Source organism: Tamandua tetradactyla, chromosome 13 (assembly GCF_023851605.1).
Source record: "Tamandua tetradactyla isolate mTamTet1 chromosome 13, mTamTet1.pri, whole genome shotgun sequence".
In the NCBI taxonomy this organism is placed as follows: Eukaryota; Metazoa; Chordata; class Mammalia; order Pilosa; family Myrmecophagidae; genus Tamandua; species Tamandua tetradactyla.
Window position 1 is genome coordinate 4,378,853 of NC_135339.1, and position 8,564 is coordinate 4,387,416.

The 8,564-nt window shown below is 45.1% G+C and overlaps 1 pseudogene; it reads left to right on the forward strand.

The window, feature by feature from the left end:
- The first annotated feature begins 6,731 nt into the window (after positions 1-6,731).
- Positions 6,732-6,968, forward strand: LOC143654670 (U6 spliceosomal RNA; annotated as a pseudogene).
- The last annotated feature ends 1,596 nt before the right edge of the window (positions 6,969-8,564 follow it).

Below are 8,564 nucleotides of genomic sequence, written 5' to 3' on the forward strand. Positions count from 1 at the left end.
GAGTGCCAATGTCCCCAGAGGGGTGGCAAACTCCGTGCGTGCAGCCGGGCAATTTACATACACGAGTGGAGCTGTCCAGATACAGGAAGAAATGGTGGAAACCATGGGGAGCTAGAAAACGCATGCCCCACCCAGGGCAGTTGCATTCACTTTTCAACCCTGCACAATCCCAACAAAACCAGGCAGAACCCTGGAGTCGCTGGTGTGTGATTCCCAGCTAGTGTGTGAAACCTGCCCTGGCCTCTCCCATCACTTCTAGTCCTGGGGCAGGTCAACAATTCCTGAACCAACCAACCTCCTGAGCCGATGGATCTCAGTCCTCACCTCAGATGGCTCTAAACGCCATTCAAAAGTGGACCCTCAAGCAGGGTGAAATGTAAAATGTCACGAGAAATCATGGGGCCAGCTGTCACCTGCCTTTACTGGAAACTTCTGCTATTCCTTCTCAGAAAACCGCACTGTCCTGGACCCTGCCTGCTTCTGCCACACAATTTCCAGCCTCCTTTTTCTTCCTGCCCTTGAATGGTCCATATGGCCCTCTCAAGTTGCACAGGTAATGACCATAGATGCTTCTTAATTCACCCACCTTTTCATGCCTCTCTTCTAGGAAGCATTGAGCTAGCGTGGGGAGAACAAGTTTGAGAAACCTGGTTTTGAGTCTTGCCTCCAAGATTTAGTAATTCTGTGATCTTAGGCAAATTACTTAACATCATTGGGCTTCGATTCTTCCATCATTACAAATATAATCAATCCTACTTCCTACGGTGGCCAGGCTGATCAGGTAAGACCACATGTGATAGGCATTAACACAATTCACGATGTATTGGTCATTGCTGTAACTAAACCAGCGCTTTGCCTGCACTGCTGCCTCTTAACTCTGCCCTGTTCTCAATTGCCTTTGGGAGCCTTTTCACCCCATTTGATGCCATTCACAACCTGGACCCCATGAATGGCTGCTTTCCAAAGGTCTAGCCTTGCCCCTGCCATCCCCAATTCTCTTGTCATCTTCTCTGCACATGGTTGGGTTTCCCTGAGGTTCTTTGCATGTCCCTCCCAGTCTTCGTCCAAGAAGCTACATCTAATGTCCCAGAGGTCTGCATCAGGAGACCCAGAAAGAGATGAGGACACAGTCCAGTTCTCAAAGATTCCAAACATGGCACAAACTGATGTGGGGATGACAAATATAAACTGGGTAGAGATGGAAAGAGCCCACAGTCATGTTCTTCCCAGGAGTACAGATGAATGGACATGATGTTTGTGGAAAGTCAACAATATGTGAGCAGTCTCGTAAAAGTGGCCATTGGAAATTGTTCTTGTCCCAACCTACAGCCTATTCTAACGCTCCTTCCTTTTAAGCTATGGGTAAATGTGTCGGTCAGGGTGACAAACACAGCTCCCACAACAACACATGAAGGTTTATTTCTCACTCATGCGGCATGTGATGTGGCTAAGGCAGCCCCCGCCACCTTGAGCTGTGTCTCCAAGGTCCCTGCTGCAGGGGGAAAGAAGGCACACTTGTCACTTCCTCTCACTCCATCAACCAGAACATCCAACCTAACTGCAGGGAAGGCTTGGAAACGTGGGGGAGCATATGAAATAGTTGGTGAGCATGCTGTCTGCTCATGTGTGTGTTGTATGCATGTGTGTGCATGTCGTGGGAAGGAGGCATTTATGGTGTGCTGGTACATGTACCTATATATGCATGTCATGCCTCTTACATTCCTAGTATTCCTCATCTATCAGTCCTCCATTCCTTTGAAGTCGCTGCGATGGTCCTGTTTCCCACAGTGTCTTGCCCAGTTGAACTAATTATTTCAATTTAGTTCAATTCATTCAGCTTCTCATGAACGTCTCTTGTAATAATAATAATAGTAGAAATTGCCTGGCCCTGGCAGCATGGGGTCAACAATGCCATCCTGACAAAAGGGGTGAAAAGAAGTGTAACAAATAAGGTATCAGTGGCTGAGAGAGTTCAAGCAGTCAAGAGGCTACTTTGGAGGTCACTCTTATGCAAGTTTCAGTTAGGCATTGCTACCTATCATAACTTGCCAAACCTCAACCGAATTCATTCTTGCCAATCCTAAAGAACACCTAAAGCATTATATAAGGTTCCACAAGGGTTCCATGCACTAGAGTAACAGTCTAGAAACCTACAACCTCCAGATGGGTCCCTGGACCGGATAAGTCCTGAAATGCAAAAGGGCCGCCCTTCCAGAATATCAGCTAGTTTCATCTTCCTACTTCTTATTATTAACAGCCCTTCCAACATGAAGAAGGTAGAATGGGCATAGTCCAAACACCCCTAAAGAGTGGGAGAAAGATCAAAAGCATTGATAGTGTTATACAGAGAAGTTCGGGTTTAACAAATGAGTATGATTGCTGAATCATTACACTGATATTTCTTTTAGTCTCCAAACTTTAGAGCAGCTAGAAGTAAAAACCTAAAATGTGGAATTGTAACCAGTACCAACTCTGAAATCTGTTCTACAACTTATTGTTGCAGTATACTTTGAAATTTATTGCCTTTATGTATATATGTTATTTAAAGCAAAGGAGGCATATAACAGAGGAAATATGATTTAACAAATGAGTATGACTGCTAAATCATTATACTGATATTTCTGTTGGTCTCCAGTGTTTTGGAATAGGTAGAAGAAAAAAACAAAAAACTGCAGAACTATAGCCTATACCAAACTTTAAGATCTCTAACTACTCGTTAAATTGTACTGGAAGTTTATTGCTTTTTGTATATATGTTATATTTCACAATGAAAAAAAACAAATAGCCAGAAACAAAAGAAAAAAAAAAAGGAAATTGATGTCATTCACCAATCATCCTGAAAATTTTAGGTACTATGCTAGTAACCACTTCTCATTGATTATTTCACCTAACTCTTACAAGGACCCAAGATAGATGCCATTTTTTAGCCTTATTTTACAGATTAAGCTATAGGCTTACCAAGGTGCCGTAACTTCCAGCACTATCTGTCTGCCTGGCTGACTCAGAGCCCTTGCCCCCTGCCATTAATCCTGAGTGCTCTCTAAGAGGAAATGCTGGCATAACTGGGAAAGGAGCAAAACCATCTTCAGGCTCACAAATGAAATTATTTCTATGGGTTTTCCTATTTAGATCATAAACCCAAGAAATTTAGGAAAGCATTTGAAAAGTTTACAAACATTTGGCATTCTCCTTTCACAGAGTGCATCTATTTTTCCTACCATGAAATAAATAATATTTCCACTGAGACAGAATAGCAAAAATGATTAACCACATTTGTCATGGTACTGCTGAGCTCTTCATGCAAAGTAAATCTTAGTATAATACTAAGATACTGTTTCTTTTTCCCTCAGGATATTTACAATATTCTTGGATTTATTTAAATAAACTCCATATTTAATGCTAGCTTGAGAATTGTCATCAATGAAAAAAGACAGTATTACTCCATCAAACTTGTTCCTAACCTCTTATAAAGTTTGTTTCCTTCACCATATTCACCATTTTGAATATAGCAATATTCTTTCCAAAAATTCACAAAATAACTTTGGGATAAGCGGTTGGATACTCAACCAAAATTGCAGAGAGCTAAGTGCTCATGAAGGCTTCCACTGCATTTCTAAGAGGGTTTTCGATTCAGGTCAGGCTTAGCAGCAGCAGCCAAAAGCCACCAACTCATCGGAGGAAGGACATTTTCACTTCTGCTCCCCCTGGTCCTCTCTCACTGAATGTTCAGTGTCACGTACCTGCCTGTGTATCTGTGTCCTTTCCATTTCCACATTGCCCTGGCAGTCTTCTTCAATATCTGATTTTGTCTACTTTCTAATTTTTCTCTTTAATAAACAAAGAGGGACCAGGGGCAAAAAACAACTCAGCACATTAGCAATGAAAGTTGGTTTAAAAGTGTGTTCCACCAGTCATGTTTGTCTAATGTACATATAAGCTGAGCTTCTAATCATTTCCTTCAATCCTATACAAGGGGAAGCCTTGGCTGTCCATCACAGCTTTGCTCCCAGAAAGCTGGCCTAAAGGGGAACAGCTTGACCCCTTGACTATCTTCAGCTTGGGTGCAACTGAAGTGCTAATGAGGCCAGACAGAATTCATTCCTAAAGCCAAATTGCCCAAGGTTTGTTCATGAAACCACCTCCTGGCTATTTGCATCAACATCTCAAAATGTTCTGTCGTCATCCACCAAAATCCATGCACCTGGCCATCCATTCCAAATTGCTTATTCCAGGGCATACCTTCTACTCAGAGGGAAATGAAGCCTTGGAAAAATCCATTCAACTCCAGACTAATATCATGCCTTGTCCTCCCTTTCAAAGGTCTCCACCAAAGTATGGGCTCTCAGAGCTCTCTTCAAGTGTCACTGTCCCTCAGCCATGCAGTACCTTGAGCTCATAAGGTGCAGACCTCTATTCAGTTGAGTCTGGTTGAAACTGGGAGAATTGTATCCCATAAAAGAGAACTACAAGTAAATAATTAGACCTGTGAAATGCTTGACTTCCCCTCCTCCAATCTTCAGTCAGTTGTGACTTATCAAAATACTGAGGACAGGCTCACACAAATAGGAGCAGCCTCTTTTTGGCTTAATTTCCAAGATTTTTATCAACACTAAAGCCCTGAGAGCTACAATGCTTTTCCCTCTCCTCTCATAACCCCTAGACTCCACTACAAATAAAAAAATTTAGAAAGGAAGGGCAATGACAAACCATGACATGACAAAAACATCAACCATTTACAATCTACACAATACTTTACAGATTACAAAGCACTTTACGTGTACTATCTCATTTAAACCTCACAATAGTACTATGAGGAATAAAGGACAGATGGTAATGGTCCCATTTTCAGATGGAAATAAATGAATTGGCCCTTGAGAGCCCTAATGTTGGGAGTCATGACTTGATTGACCTTCTAGAGTCATCAGATTCAACGTTCTCTGATTTGAAAGCAAGTATTCTAGATGAATCACAGGACATGTTGGAATCAAAGATGGGAGATAAAACCCACAAAGATCTGGCCCCATTGGTGAAGTTTCTAGAGGTCCAGTGGCCTCGGACATGTTAGCACATACCCTCTCAGGCAAGGACAAGCAGTTGCACTTTGCACGTTCCACCACTAAGATGATACGTCTTAGGCTTCTTGGATTTTGGATGTAGCATAGTCCACACTCAGAATTGCTAATCCAACCCCCCTTTTTTTAGATGATTCACTAAGCTTTGCATTTTGAGTGGGGTTCAGAGCAAGAAAAGTCTCAGCCACAGGCCCAGATTGTGTACAAAGTGCCCTGCCCCTTGGGCACCCCAGCCCAGAAAACCCCGTGGGACCTGCTCTGGGAAAGGACTCTGCCTGAGCCTCTGGAAATCTTCACTAGGAGATCTGCATTACAGGTCCCAGAGCTCTGGAACAGCCACCCCTTCCGTGGCAGAGAACGACTCACTGCTCAAAAAGCAGCTCCAAGCATGTTGCTGGGCCTGGAAGAAAACGAGCTCCTCACCATGGAATGCCAGGTCACCATGCAACTTTGGGTCACATCCCACATTTTCCTAAGTGCTGTCAGAAGCAGCAGCACTTCCTTCAATATGGGGCATTCATTCAAGATGTGGCCTGTGCAGCTCCAGAGGGAAGAAATAATTATAGAAGCAATGGCCCAGTCTCCCAAGCCCCCCAGTTCCATGGCACTTGTTCCTCCCCCTCAGTTTACACCTGTAAACCCCTGGTGGGTCCTGCCACCAGCTGCCCGGGGAGGAGGAAAGAGCTCAGGCCAGATCCACACAGGGGTGGCATGACTTGTTGGGATCACCCAGCCGAAATAGACTGCAGCTCCACTCAGGGGTCCCCAGAGGGTGAAGGAAAGGAAAATCCTCCCGTGGACAAAGCTGCAGGCACTACACTGGGATCATCGATCTGCAAGGATGGAGAATGAGTGCGAGGTATTCACACAGACTCTTGGCAGGAGGACACTGGCTGGGCTGATTGGTGAAGAACGTAATGTGAACACCATTAGAAATACTGGAAAAATCAAAGGGTGGAGGTAAGAGGGGGCCCCTCCAACTGTCACCATCACTGGCCCTCTTAGGGAATTTATGCTTCCTGTCCTTGCAACCTTAGAGTTCACCAGACCAGTGGCCCTGGCTCAGCAAGTAGGACAGAGGTCAAGGGAACAGCCTCTCCCTATATGAACACAGCAAAGATTCTACTAAACGGCATAATAGATGCTGATCTGGTCACTTTGGGGCAAATTATTGGTTGTCAGTAGTGGTGATTGATCTTGCCTAATGGATTCAGAGAAAAGGTTTGATAGAATCCTGTGATTTTCTGGTGTATGACTTGGGGCTTGCACATCTGGTCACGATGGTGAACAGGCGAAGGCAGCAATTCCCAGCTGACAAGTGCAAATCAACCAAGAATTAGCTGCTTTGAGTAGGAAGATCAGAGTCCCACCACCAGGTAAGCCATCCAGACCAGCCATGGGCAGACTCAAGGGAGTGAAATGTAGAATAGATGGTGGAGGAGGTAGTCAGCGAGCTCTAATTAATGCCACATGACCAGCTGCAACAGAGGGGACTATAGCTTATTTCACTAGTACTTTCAAATTCAATCTCATTCAAGACTGCCCATGACCATTGCCTTGAAGAAGCGTTGATGAGAGATTGTACTGAATGGATTACCTGAGCTGATGAGACTGGCTCGAGGGGTGGACTGCATTAAATTTATTAAGCGCATCCATGCAGTGCTTCCTTCAGGGGCACACGCACTAAAATTGGAATGATCTAGAGAAGTTTAGAAGAATTTTTGTTGTGTTCATATAGGGAGAGGCCTTTCCCTTGACCTCTGCCCTCCCTGCTGGGCCAGGGCCTCTGGTCTGGCAAACCCTAAGGTTGCAAGGACAGGAAGCACAAGTTCCCTGAGAGGGCCATGACCCCTGCACAAGGATAACACACAAACTCATGAAGTGTTCCATTTTTTTTCATAATCGATAATGATGATTTAAAAAATCCATGGAAGTACACGACCCAGTGAACCCTCAGTTAAACCATGGATTATAGTTAATAGTACAATTATAAAAATGTGTTTTAGCAATTGTAACAAATGCTCCACATGAATGCAAAATGTGAATAATAAGGTGGCATATGGGAATCCAGTATTTGATGCATGATTGTTCCTAAACGCACAGCTTTTCTAATAAAGAAAAAGAAAAGATATTCTTTAAATACTGTGACCTTCTCTAAAAATTAAAAAAAAGAGTATCCATGCAGTACAGTTACAGAGAATAGTTATAAAGCTTTTAGATGTCTTTCTGAACCAACTGTGCAATGTTTTACTTCAAGAGACCGGAAGACCTATGAGAAATCTTATTGAACTTCATAAAGACAATCACTGCATGTACTCCAATCCCCAATTGTTTCCAAGGCCTGGGCTCACTGGCCCACACAGAAGGTGACAGTGAGCACTGAGGGGCCTGGATTCTGGGGGTGCTTGGATAACATATTGGGGCATGTCTAGCAGGCCTGGCCTGGAGCAGGGACTGGAGGTGGCAATCTTGAGATTCTTGAGTCTCCAGGCCCTGAGAGGGGAAGGGGTGATGGAACGGTGCAGAGGAGATAAGCAAACCTGGTTGGAGAGGCCAGGAGCCTGAGAGCTTGGGCTCTGCCCAGCTCCCACACCTTCCATCTCAGGTCTTCATAGTCCTGAGAGAGAGCATGGGACTTCCTGAGCTGGGATTATTCTCCTCGTGCTTGGATCTGCCACACGTGGGCTGAGTGGGGCGGGGTGGATGACAGCCAAAGGAATGGTGAGTTGGACACCCGCTGCCTGGATTCTGCACACCCCAGACATCTGTGAAGTGCTCACTGAAGCTTGCTCAGCCACCACAAGCCTAATTTCAATGATGGAAATCTCACATCTGATACATGCAAATAATTTTGTGGGTTCTCTCCTATCTTGATGCATTTAGTCATCAAAAACATAAGCTTGCAAGCCCTAATGAATCCCAGTTCCAGTCGATGTCTGGGAAGCAGCCATGGAAAGCAGGATGAAAGCCAAGACTTTGCCCCCACAGGGGCCGATGGCCCCACAGAGCCAGTGAGGGACGTCTCGCTGTCTATCATCCAGCGAGGAGTGGCCAAGAGTCTGAGCTGTCTCTCACAGATATGTCTCTAGAGCAGTAAAGAAGCCAGGCTATTAGCAAGTGCCACCTAGGCAGCCTGTCACCATTTAGCTCTAACGTGCCTGAGTGAGCTCTCCATAACATGTCGTGGTGCAAGGGAAACGAGAGTGACAGGGGTCAGTGACCTCTCAAACCACACACACTGCACAACCCTGACATCTGTGGGGCCATCGGCCCTCAGCAACCCATGGGTGTCATGCACCTCCCGGGGTCCACTTCCACACAGCAGTGCAGGAGATGTGCAGAAAAGGAGAGCTTTGTACTGAGCGTCTTGCACAGATGGGCTATGTCAGTGGCAGCGCTGTCCGCAGACTTCCCTTCCCAGCCTCCATTCCAAAGGGCAGACGCTGTCTGTCTGGGGCCCCAGAGTCGCCATTACAGGACTGTGGCCACAAC